Raw genomic sequence first — 16,105 nt, 5'->3', positions numbered from 1 at the left:
GGTGTATAAGTTAACAGATCGCTGTCTCCATCGTTCTTGCGAAGGCCGTAACACCTATCGGCTCAAAATCCTTTTAACTGTTGACTTGGTAGTTTTTACAATGAAGGAAACACGTATCGGGAGTACATACGACATAGCGATTGTGAATGTGACAGCTCTGAGGTGTCTTTCACTTCGCATCGCAGTGACGGCGAGCACCAACATGGCGGCTGTAAGATTAAAATCTAGCCTCAAGCCCCCTCACCACCCAAAATCTATTCTGGCGAATCTATTCCGGCAAGTAACAAACCAACCTACCAACATACTTGCCGGAATCTATTCCAGCAAGTAACAAATGGACAAACAGACAGGGGTGAAAACATAACCTCCATCCACCTTTGGTGGCGGAGGTAACGAAATCAATATGAAGGTCCCAATGAAAATTCGCCTCATCGCGGCTTCATTTAAACCATGAAATCCTTCCACTGTATCACTCCGCCTCGCCCCGGCTTTACGCTTCGGTCATGATTTTCACGTTTTGGGTGACATTGAGCTTGACCTTGGGCCTAGAGAGTTAAAAATTGGGCACAGTCTATTCCAGGGCAATGCAAATATGTGTGTAAAGTATGGCGATGCTATGTGCAATGATGTAGACATAGTACTGCACACAAACAGACAAACAGACAGACAAACCAACCAACCAACATACTTGCCGGAATAAAATCCGGCAAGTAATAATGCACAGGATCAACCAATATACTGTCCTGTGGACGACTCTATTAAGACAGAGCATCCACGGATGGAATCGAGCTTAACGAGGCGTTTCCAATTTAATGGTGGATCATACGCGAGCAGGGGGGTTTGGGGAAAATGCCGCGGCTTACCTGATGGTCCGACGATGTCTTCACCCTTTGAAAAGAACACACAAACGAAAACGGAATTAAAGTTGGTTGGGAAAATAATACAAGGGTTTATTTAATATGGTGTCGGGACAGGAAAAGAACGCGCCGGTAATGACTAAACCCCCTAGGTTGGGATCCCACTCACAGACTTCAAATACACACAATGGAAGGATGAATCAAAGGAACCGTTGTGTGCGCGTTTGTGCTTATCTGTCTGGATGTGGTCATCAGGAATTGTCCAGGATGGTCAGCTCCAAGCGCAGTCATCCGACCGCGCTCCGGTTGGCGTGAACCGCTCGGGCGTTGGCGCGAACACCCCTCGCTGCATGGTCCATCCCGCGCCACACAGCACAACACGCAGGCACCAGGAGCATGAACAATAGGGGAGGATGATCGTCAGCGCTCAATAACCAAGGTCCAAACGGGAACGAGAAGTGAGGGCAGAAGAGGGTGTCATGTCATGCCATGCGTCGGTGGCCAATCAGTGTGTCGCTCCTTCCATCAATCACGGGGATGCTTTCTGCCCTTCCCCTGACCAATCACATGTCCTTCCCTACCCTGCCAATCGGTGGCCTGCTCTTTGCTCGCCCTCCCCCTTGTCAATCAAGAGTCCTTCTAGGCATGGCGATTGCCTGCCTGGGCGTGGCTATTGCCTGCCTGGTCCATGTGTGTTTGCCATGGCGCCGTAGTACGCGGTCACTTCCTGCTTGCTCTTCCGCTCAGTTTTATTGTCTTGTGGCGGAGGGGGATTTAATTAGTGTGTGCACTAATGGATCTAACTAATGCATGTGATGTGTTGCCATAAGGGACAATGGATAAATCACAGAGGTTTGACATACCGGGGAGTTAGCCTAATCCCTATTCTACCTATCACCCGATCATCCTTGTATGATCACAGGTATACATTTAATCTGACATTCGGGCTAACAGAACTTATTACATCGAGATTCCCTATCCCGACAGATGAAACACCTACCTATGCAGATCTATCTGGATCTATATATGCCTACCCAACCGACATAACAATACTTTTTAAATCTTCGATTTTCGCAAATAACAACCAAACCAAAGTGATCAACACACCTATCCAAAAAATTGTTTTTTTCCAAGTAGCAAAACAGAAAGGGGTGAAAACATAACCTGCATCCACCTTAGGTGGCGGAGGGAAAAACAACAGCGTACTTACCGATAGTGGGGCAACAGTTGGACCCCAAAAATAAGGAATGAACAATGAGGAAAATAGGAATTCGGGACCGGGGTGGGCGAAACACAGCAACCTGTCCTGCTTTGACGTCACATGCCAACTGCCAAAATGCAACAAAAATTTGACGTCACGCGTTTGCCTTTTACGAATGAGGTACAGGATGTTTGGGGAAAGACAAACTTATGATGGGCCAAACAGACATTTTCCTGCGTTTTCCTTTTTGTCGCCAATCAGATGGCAATCTCTAGGACACCAAATGAAATGACAACATCTGGGGGTCTTCTATGTCACCATTTTGTCACATTACCTTCCTTTGAGTAGGGGCCATTTGATCCCGAATGGCATAAATGTCCATCAGAAATAATGAAATAAATGATTCCTTCGCTCAGTTCGAAGACAACAAGAATGTATTGGCGTTTTTAAGAGATTGAGTTCCTTTGTTCTCGTATTGTTCAGGAAATCAGTTGAAATTGACCGAATTCCTTGGCAAATGGACAGGGGACCCACTGGAGCAATCTATAGTCAGGCAGATGGAACTGCCATTGTTTGGGTTAATTGTGTTACTACGTCTTATCAATATGTCGTAAGTCCCGGATCAAGTTTTCTTCGATTTGTGCAAATCACAGGGACAATTGGACTTTCTTACCGAGAGTTGTTATGCGGGTGTCAGACCACTGTGATAAGATGAGTGCATACCTTCCAGGTAAAATTAAAGTCATTTTATGGAACGGGTGGTACATTTAATTCACAACATACGAGGATGTTTTCGTGATTTGTCATGATCTGGTTTGAGTTTTTCTTCGTTATAGTTAGAACCCCAGTTCCTCCTCCTTGTCTTTGATACCTTTTCTGATTGCATAATCAAGACCAGCACCCGCAATCCAATGATGGCCATATTCTTTTTTCGGCTGCCCCAGTTTTTGTTTTTTTTGTATATAAGATCGAGGCTCGTGTAAGAGCTAACATTAATGACAAAAAAACCAAAGGGACACATAAGACAAGATAAAGGGAACGGGAGACAAGATGGGGCGAGAGGGGGAAGCACACAAACACAACATTTGAGAGCAGGGACATTGGGAGATCTGTGAGAGGGAGAGGGCTTGGGGGGACGAGGTGTGGGAAGGGGGGTTGGGGGGTGGGAGAGGTAAAAACCACATGGACACTGCTAGGACTTCCAGGAAAGAAGTCTGAATTTCAGAAAAGTGGATTTGGGATGAATTAATGGGGGTAGAAAAGATCAAGGTTTTGGATGGGGGAAGACAAGTGATGGTGGTGAACAGCTGTTTTAAAGACCTGGAGGGAGGAGTGGGATTGAAGAGAGTGTGGGAGTTTGTTCCAGAGGCGGGAAAAAAGAGGAATGAAAGAGTGAAGGTGAGCAGAGAGTCTGGATTTTGGCAGTTTCACCAGAAGAGGGTTGCTGGCAGATCTTGTGCGACCTGTAGGAATATTTGGGGGACAGAGCACAGAGAGCTGGGGGAGCAAGGCCGGAGAGGAGTCGGTAGAAGACAGAAAGACCACCTACCTGCCTGCGGTGAGTGAGTGAGAGGACCTCGGAGTTAGCTTCATCGTGAGAGATTCCAATGATTCTGAAAGCTTTGGTTTCAACAGCGTGAAGCCGAGCGAGGTGTGAGGCAGGAGCACCACCCCAGAGTGGAGAGCAGTATTCCACTTGACCTTTGATATTTATGGGCAGAGTGTAAATTAAGAAAATGTGTCCCCACCTACAATCTATCCACAGAACTCAACATCATGAAAATCGATCGAAATTATATCAAGTTATCATCAAAAGGTGTATTTTGTTTATTAGGTCATAATCCCAAAAAAGATTTTCAATATGGCCGCCACGGCAGCCAGGCGGGCGTCCTTCAACTTTTGGTTTCCGTCAATTTCAAGAACGGCTTGTCCGATTAAATCCATTTTTGCAGTCTTTGTTGGGGTTGAGTAGAGGAAGGTTCCTTTCGAAAATGGGTGCGCTGCGATTTTCAATATGGCCGCCACGGCAGCCATCTTGAAATTGGTTTCCACCATGCATGGGCTGAGGGGTTCCGCCTGCTTCGCGGTGCTATTTAATAATAATAATAATAATAATAATACATTTATTTTATATAGCGCTTTTCAAGAAGCCCAAAGACGCTTATTACATTTAGGAGTGATAAATGGCACATTGCGTCTCACAGGATGGGCAAACTCATATGTGGCTGAAACTCGTTTTTATGCCACCGCCGACAAAGTCGACGGAGGCATTATGTTTTCAGGTTGTCCGTCCGGCTGTCTGTCTGTCCGGCCCGTCCGTCCTAGGTTTTCGTTACAGCGATAACGTGAGAACGGCTGAAGGGATCTTAGTCAAACTTGGTGCAGGTATATATAATGAGGTAAAGATGAACTGATTAGATTTTGGGGTCATAAATTCAAAGGTCAAAGGTCAGAGGTCATGTTAGGTAAAAATCCTGTTATCGCAATAACTTGCGAACCAGTGGATGGGATTCTGACCAAATTTGGTACAATTATGTGGAATGATGCAAAGATGAACTGATTAGATTTTGGGGTCAAGAGGTCAAAGTCTGTAATAGGTATATAACTTGAGAATGGCTGAAGTGATCTAATTCAAACTTGGTGCAGGTATGTATAATGATGTAAAGACTAACGGATTCAAATTTGGGGCCAAGAGGTCAAAGGTCAAAGTCTGTTATACGTCTATAACTTGAGAACGGCTGAAGTGATCTAATTCAAACTTGGTACAGGTATGTATAATGATGTAAATATTAACCGGTTACATTTTGCAGTCCCAAGGTCAAAGGCCAAATGTCAGAGGTCATATCAAGTTACAATTATTCCGTTACTGCAATGAGTTAAGAATAGCTGAAAGGATCCAAGTCAAACTTGGTACAGGTATTTATAATGATGTAAAGATTAACTGATTAGATTTTGGGGTTAAGAGGTCATAGGTCAGAGGTCATGTTAGGTGAAAATCCTGTTACCGCAATAACTTGTGAACCAGTGATGGGATTCTGACCAAATTTGGTACAATTATGTAGAATGATGTAAAGATTAACTGATTAGATTTTGGGGTCAAGAGGTAAAAGTCTGTAATAGGTCTATAACTTGAGAATGGCTGAAGTGATCTAATTCAAACTTGGTACAAGTATGTATAATGATATAAAGACAAACGGATTCAAATTTGGGGCCAAGAGGTCAAAGGTCAAAGTCTGTAATAGGTCTATAACATGAGAACCGCTGAAGTGATCTAATTCAAACTTAGTACAGGTATGTATAAGAATGTAAAGATTAACTGGTTATCTTTTGCAGTCCAAGGTCAAAGGCCAAAGGTCATATCAAGTTACAATTATTCCGTTACTGCAATAAGTTAAGAACAGCTGAAAGAATCTAAGTCAAACTCGGTACAGGAATTTACAATGATGTAAAGATTAACTGATTCGATGTTGGGGCCTGAGGTCAAAGGCCAAAGGCCATGTCATGTAAGAATGTGATAACTTGAGAACAGCTGAATGGAGTTAAATCAAACTTGGTACAAGTATTATTATGATGTAATAATGTGGGCGGAGGCATATCAGTCGACATCGTGACGTCGAAGAGTGTTCTTGTAACACTTTGAACGAGTCATAACTGACACATGATGACAACTATGTATGTGTATATGGGTCAGAATTTTGAACGAGGTACATTTGGGCCTCCGAGGGGTCAAATTTTTTTTTGGGGAATAGATAAAAATCACCTTGATATCCTTAAAGCCCTAAGCCTGGGCTATCAAACGCAGCCAAAGTGACACCGATCGGCCCAGAGGTTCCGTTTTTATTCATGGTCAAAGTTTCCCTTCCTTGTTAGCATAACGTAAGAGACCAAAATAGGATATATGAATTCCTTCCTCTTCTTCCCGAAGATGCTGTTTCGGCTAGTTTTGCGTACTTAACGCACCAGGAGCGTCCCGATCTTTTGAAATGGCATAGAATTCAAGCTAATGTGATGGTCTGATGGTATATTTCACTTCGATATGCACTTACCTGGCTTACAGGGACCATGACCGGTGCGTAACGTAAGAGACCGTTATGGTTTCTAAATTCACACTCAAGCTTGTTGTGTCTCAGAGAAACAAAGGAGGTCAATGATTTTTACAGAGTTAATACATACGTATAAGTGCTGTTTGTTGCGCCCTAAAGAAGAACTATGGAACACCCTGATATGTGTAAAACAGGGCTTATATAAATATCTCTTACGTTACGGTTCATCTGCTTCATCCTATATGAGGAGGAGCTGTGACTCAGGAACTGACATGAGTAACACAAAAACACATTCCGTAGAGTAGTTATATAGATCTACTTTTATTCCAGCTGTGAAAAGTATCTGAAAAAGGCTTTTATAATGAATGCATGGCTTTGAAGGGTAACGAAATACTAAAAAAAAATGCCCTTTTCCACCATTTTTTGAGGTTCAGAGGCTTATAACATGTAGATAATTGATGAAAAGTATATAAAACTATACATTTTCTGAAAGCCGTGATTGTCTTCTACAAGATGACACCGAAATGTACTAATTCAGAACATTTGGGACAAAGTTATATAGGTTTAAAGCAATCAATGTGTGTTTTTGGGGATTTGTACCTCGTTCAAAATTCTGACACATATATATAAATAAATAAATAAATAAATTTACATTGTTTTTATTAAAGGACATATTCCCCAGTTTTGTCCCAAGGAATGTAACCAGCCCATATACATCTGTTCCTTTGGGAAAAAATGAATTCGCTTTTAGTTGTTTCGGTTTAAGTCACATTTTCCAGGAACGCAACCCCGACTCACCCACCAGGGTTGACGTGTAACTGAAAGTCATTGCTTACTTCTCGAATCTTCCTTTACACCTCGTTGTGGATTGGAGTGATGTTTGCTGACTTCCAGGCAGTCAAGAGGCGGACAAACGAGGCGAGGCTTCGGAGTGCAGACAGAGGAGAAGAAAGAGCAGCTCGTTGCAGATCACCTTCTCTGATTTGAAAAGAAGACTCAACGTACCTTGTGGACTCTAGAACTTTCCATAATCTCATTTAAAGTTATAGTTGTCTGCCAAACCCAAATAATTCAATAACGCTCACCAAGGTTAAAATATTCCATGTTGGACCGACATGACAGGTAAATTGTAACCTGTAATATTAGGACCTTGTGGGATAACTCCAGGTGGGTAAACAAATTAACTTGAAGCAAGGTTATTTATGACGTATTTTATTGGTGTGTGGGCTGGCAGGATGGCCGAAGGTGTCGCACACCTGCCTCGAGCTGTCTAGCCTGGGTTTGAATCCCGACTCAGCTGGAATCTTTCATCCCGATGTTGCACAGGTAGAGTGATTCATCGACGTGTCTGCCGTCTCTCGTATGCACGTTGAACTGGACTTCCCGTCTGCCGACATTAGTTGGTGGACGTTAAAGATCCCATGCAAGAGTAGGCGAGTTATCGCCGGCACCATGAACAAATTACAAATCGATTCCCTACACTATATGGGACACTACATCAACGACACAGCTGTGCCCTCAGCCAATGATGCTACTCCTCAGTCCTGAGCTCCATACGAACAGACGAGTATGTGAGTTTGTCTTTGTTACTTGCAAAATCGAAGATTTTTCAAGTAGCTATATTGGTCGGTTGTGTTTGTGGTTCTGTCTGTCTGTTTGTCTGTCTGTTTGTTTGTTTGTCACCGCCCTACAGGTCACAATTTTCAACCGATCTTCACCAAACTTCACCAAACGGTAGAGTTGGTCAAAAGCCAGAAGCATATTGTTTTTGGGTCAATAGGTCAAAAGGTCAACATAGGCCAAAGGTCACCAAATTTGCTAAATTTCTAAAATCCTCAATTTTCATCCGATTGACTTGAAATTTGAAGAGGACTTGCATATCTGGTCACTGAATTCAACCACCAAGTATTCTTGAGGTCAACATAGGCCAAAAGGTCAACATAGGCCAAATTTCTAAAATCCTCAATTTTCATCCAATTGGCTTGAAATTTGAAGAGGACTTGCATATCTGGTCATTGAATTCAACCACAAATTATATTTTAGGTGAACATAGGCCAAAAGGTCAACATAAGCCAAAAGGTCAACATAGGCCAAATTTATAAAATCCTCAATTTTCATCCAATTGACTTGAAATTTGAAGAGGACTTGCATATCTGGTCATTGAATTCAACCACAAATTATATTTTAGGTGAACATAGGCCAAAAGGTCAACATAGGCCAAATTTTTAAAATCCTCAATTTTCATCCAATTGACTTGAAATTTGAAGAGGACTTGCATATCTGGTCACTGAATTCAACCACCAAGTATTCTTGAGGTCAACATAGGCCAAAAGGTCAACATAGGCCAAATTTCTAAAATCCTCAATTTTCATCCAATTGGCTTGAAATTTGAAGAGGACTTGCATATCTGGTCACTGAATTCAACCACAAATTATATTTTAGGTGAACATCGGCCAAAAGGTCAACATAGGCCAAAAGTTCAACATAGGCCAAATTTCTAAAATCCTCAATTTTCATCCAATTGACTTGAAATTTGAAGAGGACTTGCATATCTGATCACTGAATTCAACCACCAAGTATTTTTGAGGTCAACATAGGCCAAAAGGTCAACATGGGCCACATTTCTAAAATCACCAATTTTCATTTGATTGACTTGAACTTCTTAGAGGATTTATATATATGGTCACTGAATTCAACCACCATCTATTTTTGAGGTCAACATAGGCCAAAAGGTCAACATAGGCCAAATTTTTAATATCCTTAATTTTCATCCGATTAACTTGAAAATTGAACAGCATTTGCACATCGAGTCACTAAATAGGGAAACTAACTAGTTTTGAGGTCAAAAGGTCAAAGGTCAACTCAAGGTCAACCTTCCAAAATCGTCATTTTTCATCTGAAAAATCGTCAATTTTCATCCTGTTGACCCGAGTTTTGATCAAGATTGTAAATTGTAATCTTCATGAAATGGACAATTTGCTGTATCAATGGAAAACTTTGGGGGGGGGGGGGGGGGTATTTTGCAAGTATCATGCTACGCATGACGTCTTCTTGTTTGTTTGTTTGTTTGTTTGTGTGTGTGTATTTTTCTGTGTTTGTGTGTGTGTTTATCTGTGTGTTTGTGTGTGTGTATTTTTCTGTGTTTATCTGTGTGTGTATATTTTTCTATGTTTATCTGCGTGTGTGTGTATATTTTTCTGTGTTTGTGTTTGTGTGTGTATATTTTTCTGTGTGTGTGTGTGCGTGTGTGTGTGTATACTTTTCTGTGTGTGTGCGTGTGTGTATGTGTATATTTTTCTGTGTGTATGTGTGTTTTTGTGTGTTTGTGTGTTTTTCTGTATGTGTATTTTTCTGTGTGTGTGTGTATGTGTGTATTTTTATGTGTGTTTGTGTGTATGTGTATATTTTTCTCTGTGTGTGTATTTTTTGTGTGTGTTTGTGTGTGTATATTTTTCTGTTTATGTGTATTTTTCTGTGTGTGTGTGTGTGCGTGTGTGTATATTTTTCTGTGTGTGTGTATGTGTATATTTTTCTGTGTATGTGTTTTTGTGTGTTTGTGTGTTTTTCTGTATGTGTATTTTTCTGTGTATGTGTGTATTTTTCTGTGTTTGTGTGTATGTGTTTGTGTGTGTATATTTTTCTGTATGTCTATTTTTTGTGTGTGTGTTTGTGTGTGTATATTTTTCTGTTTATGTGTATTTTTCTGTGTGTGTATGTGTGTTTTTGTGTTTGTGTGTTTTTCTGTATGTGTATTTTTCTGTGTGTGTGTGTGTGTGTTTTTCTCTGTGTGTGTGTGTGTGTGTTTGTGTGTATGTGTGATTGTTTGTGTGTGTGTGTGCGTTTGTGTGTGTGTGTGTGATTGTTGGTGTCTGTGTGTGTGTGTGTGTGTGTGTGTGTGTGATTGTGGGTGTCTCTGTGTGTGTGTCTGTGTGTGTGTGTGTGTGTGTGTGTGTGTGTGTGTGTGTGTGTGTGTGTGGTGTATGTGTTTGTGTGTTTATGTTTTTTCTGTGTGTGTGTGCGTATGTGTGTATTTGTGTGTGTGTGTGTGTGTGTGTGTATTTTTATGTGTGTGTGTATGTGTGTATTTTTATGTGTGTTTGTGTGTATGTGTATATTTTTCTCTGTGTGTGTATTTTTTGTGTGTGTTTCTGTGTGTTTGTGTGTGTATATTTTTCTGTTTATGTGTATTTTTCTGTGTGTGTGTGTGTGTGTGCGTGTGTGTATATTTTTCTGTGTGTGTATGTGTATATTTTTCTGTGTGTATGTGTGTTTTTGTGTGTTTGTGTGTTTTTCTGTATGTGTATTTTTCTGTGTATGTGTGTATTTTTCTGTGTTTGTGTGTATGTGTTTGTGTGTGTATATTTTTCTGTATGTCTATTTTTTGTGTGTGTGTTTGTGTGTGTATATTTTTCTGTTTATGTGTATTTTTCTGTGTGTGTATGTGTGTTTTTGTGTGTTTGTGTGTTTTTCTGTATGTGTATTTTTCTGTGTGTGTGTGTTTTTCTCTGTGTGTGTGTGTGTGTGTGTGTGTGTTTGTGTGTATGTGTGATTGTTTGTGTGTGTGTGTGCGTTTGTGTGTGTGTGTGTGTGATTGTGGGTGTCTGTCTGTGTGTGTGTGTGTGTGTGTGTGTGTGTGTGTGTGATTGTGGGTGTCTGTGTGTGTGTGTGTCTGTGTGTGTGTTTTTGTGTGTGTGTGTGTGTGTGTGTGTGTGTGTGTGTGTGTGTGTGTGTGTGTGTGTGTGTGTGTGTGTGTGTGTGGTGTATGTGTTTGTGTGTTTATATTTTTCTGTGTGTGTGTGTGTGTGCGTATGTGTGTATTTGTGTGTGTGTGTGTGTGTGTATTTTTCTGTGTGTTTGTGTATGTGTTTATATTTTTCTGTGTGTGTGTGTGTGCGTATGTGTGTATTGTTGTGTGTGTGTATTTTTCTGTGTGTGTGTGTGTGTATGTGTGTGTTTGTGTGTTTTTCTGTATGTGTATTTTTCTCTGTGTGTGTGTGTGTGTGTGTGTGTATTTATGTTTGTGTGTGTGTTTGTGTGTGCGTGTGCGCATACATATACATACAGCTAAATCCCATTCTACCGTAACGGCGTTTCTCCAAAAATACCCTTTCCCTGAAAAATAAACGTTGTTAACAAAGAAACTAGAAATATTCAGATAATAAATATTTGTTTGTCTCCCTGTAGTTCTGAGTTGGCCACTACCGACCCCGATCACTGCCCGGCCAAGGCACCAGTGTGCCATTGTTGCTTAACCCCTCCCGCAAAGCGCTTCCACACTACTCCGGACTATAACTGTGCTCCTCTCTTAACCATGGATTCCAAAAAACAACCAGATGATTCCATAGCAACTACTCCAAAGAAGCAGAGACCATAACAACAACCCAGAAAGTGGACATTTTACTTAATCTGGATTTTATTGTACGATAATATGGGATCAGAACCACCACAATGACCACACTTAAAGTCCCAGAAAGAACAGATAATAATTAAGTTTTATAGAGACAAACTCCAACAAAGGAATGCCCACCTCTTCTGATAACCGCAATATGCCTCAAAATTACGAACGAACTTTTATTACAACCTGATGCACTTACTTGAGTTCATCGCACCAATCAAAAAAAAGACAAGCAACTATTAAATATTCAGCTCCTCCTTATCCGGCTGTAGTTCAGATACTTATACTTCGGGAAGTTCAGGTATAACAGATAACAAGCCTGTTCATCTGCAGTGGAGAACATCTGTTACCAGCCTGTTCCCCATTGTGGTAAGTGATGTTTAACTACCCTGAGCATTACTGATTCAGTGCTTCTATCACAAGTTTGTCTCCATTTCATATCCAGTCTCCTTTCTTTTATACATGCTTTGAACAATTGTCACTTTCATTTGAAAAAAGTAAACTTTTTATAATTTGCTTACAGTTATTATTGGACTGGCAGGATAGCTTAGAGATGTATTCGTTTGAATCTCGACCCAGGTATAAACTGCCACACTAGTGTTTCGAGTGAGGAATCAATGTGTTGTCCCCCGACCTGTCAGAACAACGTTAAGTGGGATGACCCGTCTTGTCGTTGGCGGACGTTAAAGATCCAACGGTATATTTCGCCAAGCGAAGACGAGTTATCTCCGGCACCCTGAACAAGTTACAAATTCCTGCCCTGACTGACGACTGCTGGGAAGGCAATAACAAATGATTCAGTATAAGCCTTGCTAAGAGACTGCTGCATCAGCACCGACATTGTAAAAAATATTCTGGATCAATCAAGAGAGTGTCCTCTGGAGTTTTTAGCTCCTGTTGGACTTAGTCCGAGACGGAGGCTTATGGATTTGCTCTCGCCCGCCCGTCCATGCTCCGTGTGTCCGCAACCATGTCTCGGAGATGTATTGACCGATTTTGTTCATACTTGGCACAAAGACGAGACATGACGGTATACATATAAGCACATCATTGTTTCAGGATGTGATTCACGATGGCCGACTGGCGGCCATTTTAGTTATAAAAAACCCAATGGTGAACATGTCATCAACCATTTCTTGGGCATGCATTTACTGATGTTGTTCAAATATGGCAAACGGATAATGAACTATGGCTTACATATGCATGTCATTGGTTTTCGAGATCAGATCCAAAATGGCCGACTGGCAGCCATTTTGTTACCCATACATGTCCCCAACCATTAATTGAACATGCATGGTCCAATTCTGTTCAAACTTGGCACAAGCAGAGTACATGATGGAATACACGTGCAACTCACTTTATTTTGCAATCTAATCAAAGTTGGTTGACTGGTACACTGGCGGCCATTTCAGTTGTAAAAAAAAAACCCCGATATTGAACACGTCCTCAACTATTTCTCCGACATGCATTTACTGATCTTGTTCAAATTTGGCACACAGATAAATGAATGATGGCTTACATATGCATACCATTTTTTAAAGATCAGTTCCAATATGGCGGACTGGTGGCCATTTTGTTACTTAAACGTGTCCCCATCCATTTCTCAGACTTGCATGGGCCAGTTGTCTTCAAATTTGCCACAAAGACAATACATGAGTATACATATGCAGAAGATTTTGTTTTGCCATCCGACCAAAGATGGCCAACTGACAACGTTTAACTCCGTACAGCAAAATTACTAATACCATGGCGGGGGCTATGACATTTTATGTATTTTTCTTCTTGTTTTGTTTAAAATATTGTTATGGTCGCGGGTTTCGAGGTTTACCACAAGGGGATCCTCAGTTTCTCCTGGACTACCGGACCTGAGGCCACTGAGCGCGGATAACTCTGTAATCTGGTGGGTTGCTAATCAACCATGAACGCCAATTAGTCGACCAGGTCTCCCAGGATTCTCCGTCTAATTACCGCTTACCTGTGGGTGACGTGGCTGTCTAATAGAGTTTAATGCTTTCAGTGGGTACTGATCTTATCTTATTTTAATCAGGTGCAGCCGAGCAAAACCACCAGTACACACCGGCTAACATGGAGCCAATCGGTGGGAAAAAATGTCCTTGCTAACAACTAGTACGGATTATACTAAAAGAACGAAGGTAATGACATGCACAGGTACATTAGAAATAAATGTGTATTGGGGGTAATTGTTTACATTGGAGCAAGGAAAGGAATGTGGTACGTTTAACAATCAGGGTTTATTCACAAGGTAGTACAGCAGGGCAGAGACAGCTATTTGTGTGGTACGGAATAAACAAACAATAGGCGTATCTGTGTGCTGCAATACAGTCGGACCCCAACATTCGAGGGGGATATGTTCCTGGAAAATGCTGTGAATGTTGAATCCGTGAATGTGGGGGCATTGTTTCAATGGAAAAAAGTGAGGATAGGTTCCAAGCATTTCGTGATTTATAAGGGAAAGTGACAAATCCAGTAAAAACCATGAATGCGCCTGCAAAAACGGTGAATGTCAAAAGCAAACCGCGAATATGTTCACGAAAAACCACAAATGTCGAAGGGCGTGGTGGGGGGTGGTTTATGCACACGTCCAGCTATTTATGCATGACATGTGGAAGATGCTTTTATAAGTGTCATATGCGTGCCTAGTGGGAAATGTTTTTTTCATGAAGGAGAATGTTCATAAAGGAGAAAAAAAAAACTTTTCTACCCCCGCTAATTCACCCCAGATACACTTTTTTTTTGAAATTCCAACTTCTTTCCTGGAAGTCCTTGCAGTGTTCATGTGTTTTATACCTCTCCCACCTCCCCCCAAGCCCTCCCCCTCCCACATTTCTCCGGATGACCCTGCTCTCAAATGTTGTGTTTGTGTCCTTCCCCCTCTCTCCCCAACATGTCTACCACTCCCCTTATTTTTGTGCTTTATGTGTCGGTTTGACTTTTTGTGTGATTAATGTTAGCTCTTTCACGAGCCTCGATCTTGTATACAAAAAAAAAAAAAAAAGTTACAATTTTTCGAACACGAATATTATATGCACATAATTACATTTTAAAAAATGCTTACAAATAAAATTCCAAAAGGTTAGCTCACTATTTTGCTGCGAGTGTCATGTTACTGTACTTTATCGAAAACTAACCGTTTGTACTTCGATCCTGTATGATCGCCAGAGCGCATCTTGATCCCGGAAATATTTGCTATTTTAACTGCTCAGAGTTTATGCTTGAAGGATGATATGATATTCTGTATACCTGTACAAAGATAGACGTTGGTTTTAAATTCCATAACTTTAAATGTACTGGTATCATAGCCTTGTCTTATAATTTATTTTTATTTTAGATCTATAATAAAAGTTCACTTTTTACTTACGTTCCATGAATGAGCCTCCCTGATTGGCGCTAGATTTACATCATATTACAGGGGAGTGGGTTACACATTAATCGTGTGCAGAATAACGGAATCATGAGAATTAAATAATCACTCGCAGTTTCCGATCAAAAATAAATGATAAAATAATTATTTAAGAAACCAAGCAACCGCACTCCCCATGTCATATCCCATCTATAATCGTCTTCCGTCCTCTCTCTTCTCCCCGTGCTGAGAGTTTGTGATCGTCTCTGTGAACCAGGCTTTTTCCTTTATTGCACAAAAATACAAACTATATTAACCTGAGATCCACACCCATAAGTGAAAGGGACAAATAACCAAATACCAAGTAAGTCCATGGGTGGGCGGAAAAGCTTTTTTGTGCCCACGAAAAACCGCGAATACGTGGGACACAGGGTCACGAATGTAGAAGCAGGTCGCAATTTATCAACTGTGAATACGCGGGACACAGGGGCGTGAATGTAGAAGCAGGTCGCAATTTATCAACTGTGAAAAAGCGGGACACAGGAGCGTGAATGTAGAAGCAGGTCTCAATTTATCAACTGTGAATACGCGGGACATGGGGGAGCGAATGTATAAGCAGGTCACAATTTGTCAACTGTGAATACACGGGACACAGGGGCACAAATGTAGAAGCAGGTCGCAATTTATCAACTCTGAATACATGGGACACAGGAGTGCGAATGTCGAAGCAGGTCGCATTTTATCAACTGTGAATACGTGGGACACAGGGGCATGAATGTAGAAGCAGGTCGCAATTTATCAACTGTGAATACGTGGGACACAGGAGTGCGAATGCCGAAGCAGGTCACATTTTATCAACTGTGAATACGTGGGACACAGGGGCGTGAATGTAGAAGCAGGTCGCAATTTATCAATTGTGAATACGTGGGACACAGGGGCACGAATGAAGAACAGGTCGCAATTTGTCAACTATGAATACGCGGGACACAGGGGCACGAATGTAAAAGCAGGTCGCATTTTATCAACTGTGAATAGGCGGGACACAGGGGCGCGAATGTAGAAGCAGGTCGCAATTCATCAACTGTGATTACGTGGGACACAGTGGCGTGAATGTAGAAGCATGTCGCATTTTTTCCACTGTGAATATGTGGGACACAGGGGTGTGAATGTAGAAGCAGGTCGCATTTAATCAACTGTGAATAGGTGGGACACAGGGGCACGAATGTAGAAGCAGGTCGCATTTAATCA

The 16,105-nt window shown here is 41.4% G+C and overlaps 2 protein-coding genes across 2 annotated transcripts in view; one reads left to right on the top strand and one right to left on the bottom strand.

The window, feature by feature from the left end:
• LOC137422938 (LIM/homeobox protein Lhx4-like) overlaps positions 1-930 on the bottom strand; it is a 30,556-nt gene extending 29,626 nt beyond the window's left edge. Inside the window, exon 1 of the mRNA XM_068109614.2 lies at positions 864-930. The gene's annotated coding sequence lies outside the window, so the exon portion shown is untranslated. The remainder of the gene's footprint in view (positions 1-863) is intronic.
• Positions 931-11,810: 10,880 nt separating this feature from the next.
• Positions 11,811-16,105, top strand: part of LOC137422939 (1-phosphatidylinositol phosphodiesterase) — a 61,726-nt gene continuing 57,431 nt past the window's right edge. Inside the window, exon 1 of the mRNA XM_068109615.2 lies at positions 11,811-11,865. The gene's annotated coding sequence lies outside the window, so the exon portion shown is untranslated. The remainder of the gene's footprint in view (positions 11,866-16,105) is intronic.

Source organism: Myxine glutinosa, chromosome 3, assembly GCF_964187855.1.
Source record: "Myxine glutinosa chromosome 3, kmMyxGlut1.1, whole genome shotgun sequence".
Taxonomy (NCBI): domain Eukaryota; kingdom Metazoa; phylum Chordata; class Myxini; order Myxiniformes; family Myxinidae; genus Myxine; species Myxine glutinosa.
This window is presented reverse-complemented; position numbering and strand designations above follow the sequence as displayed.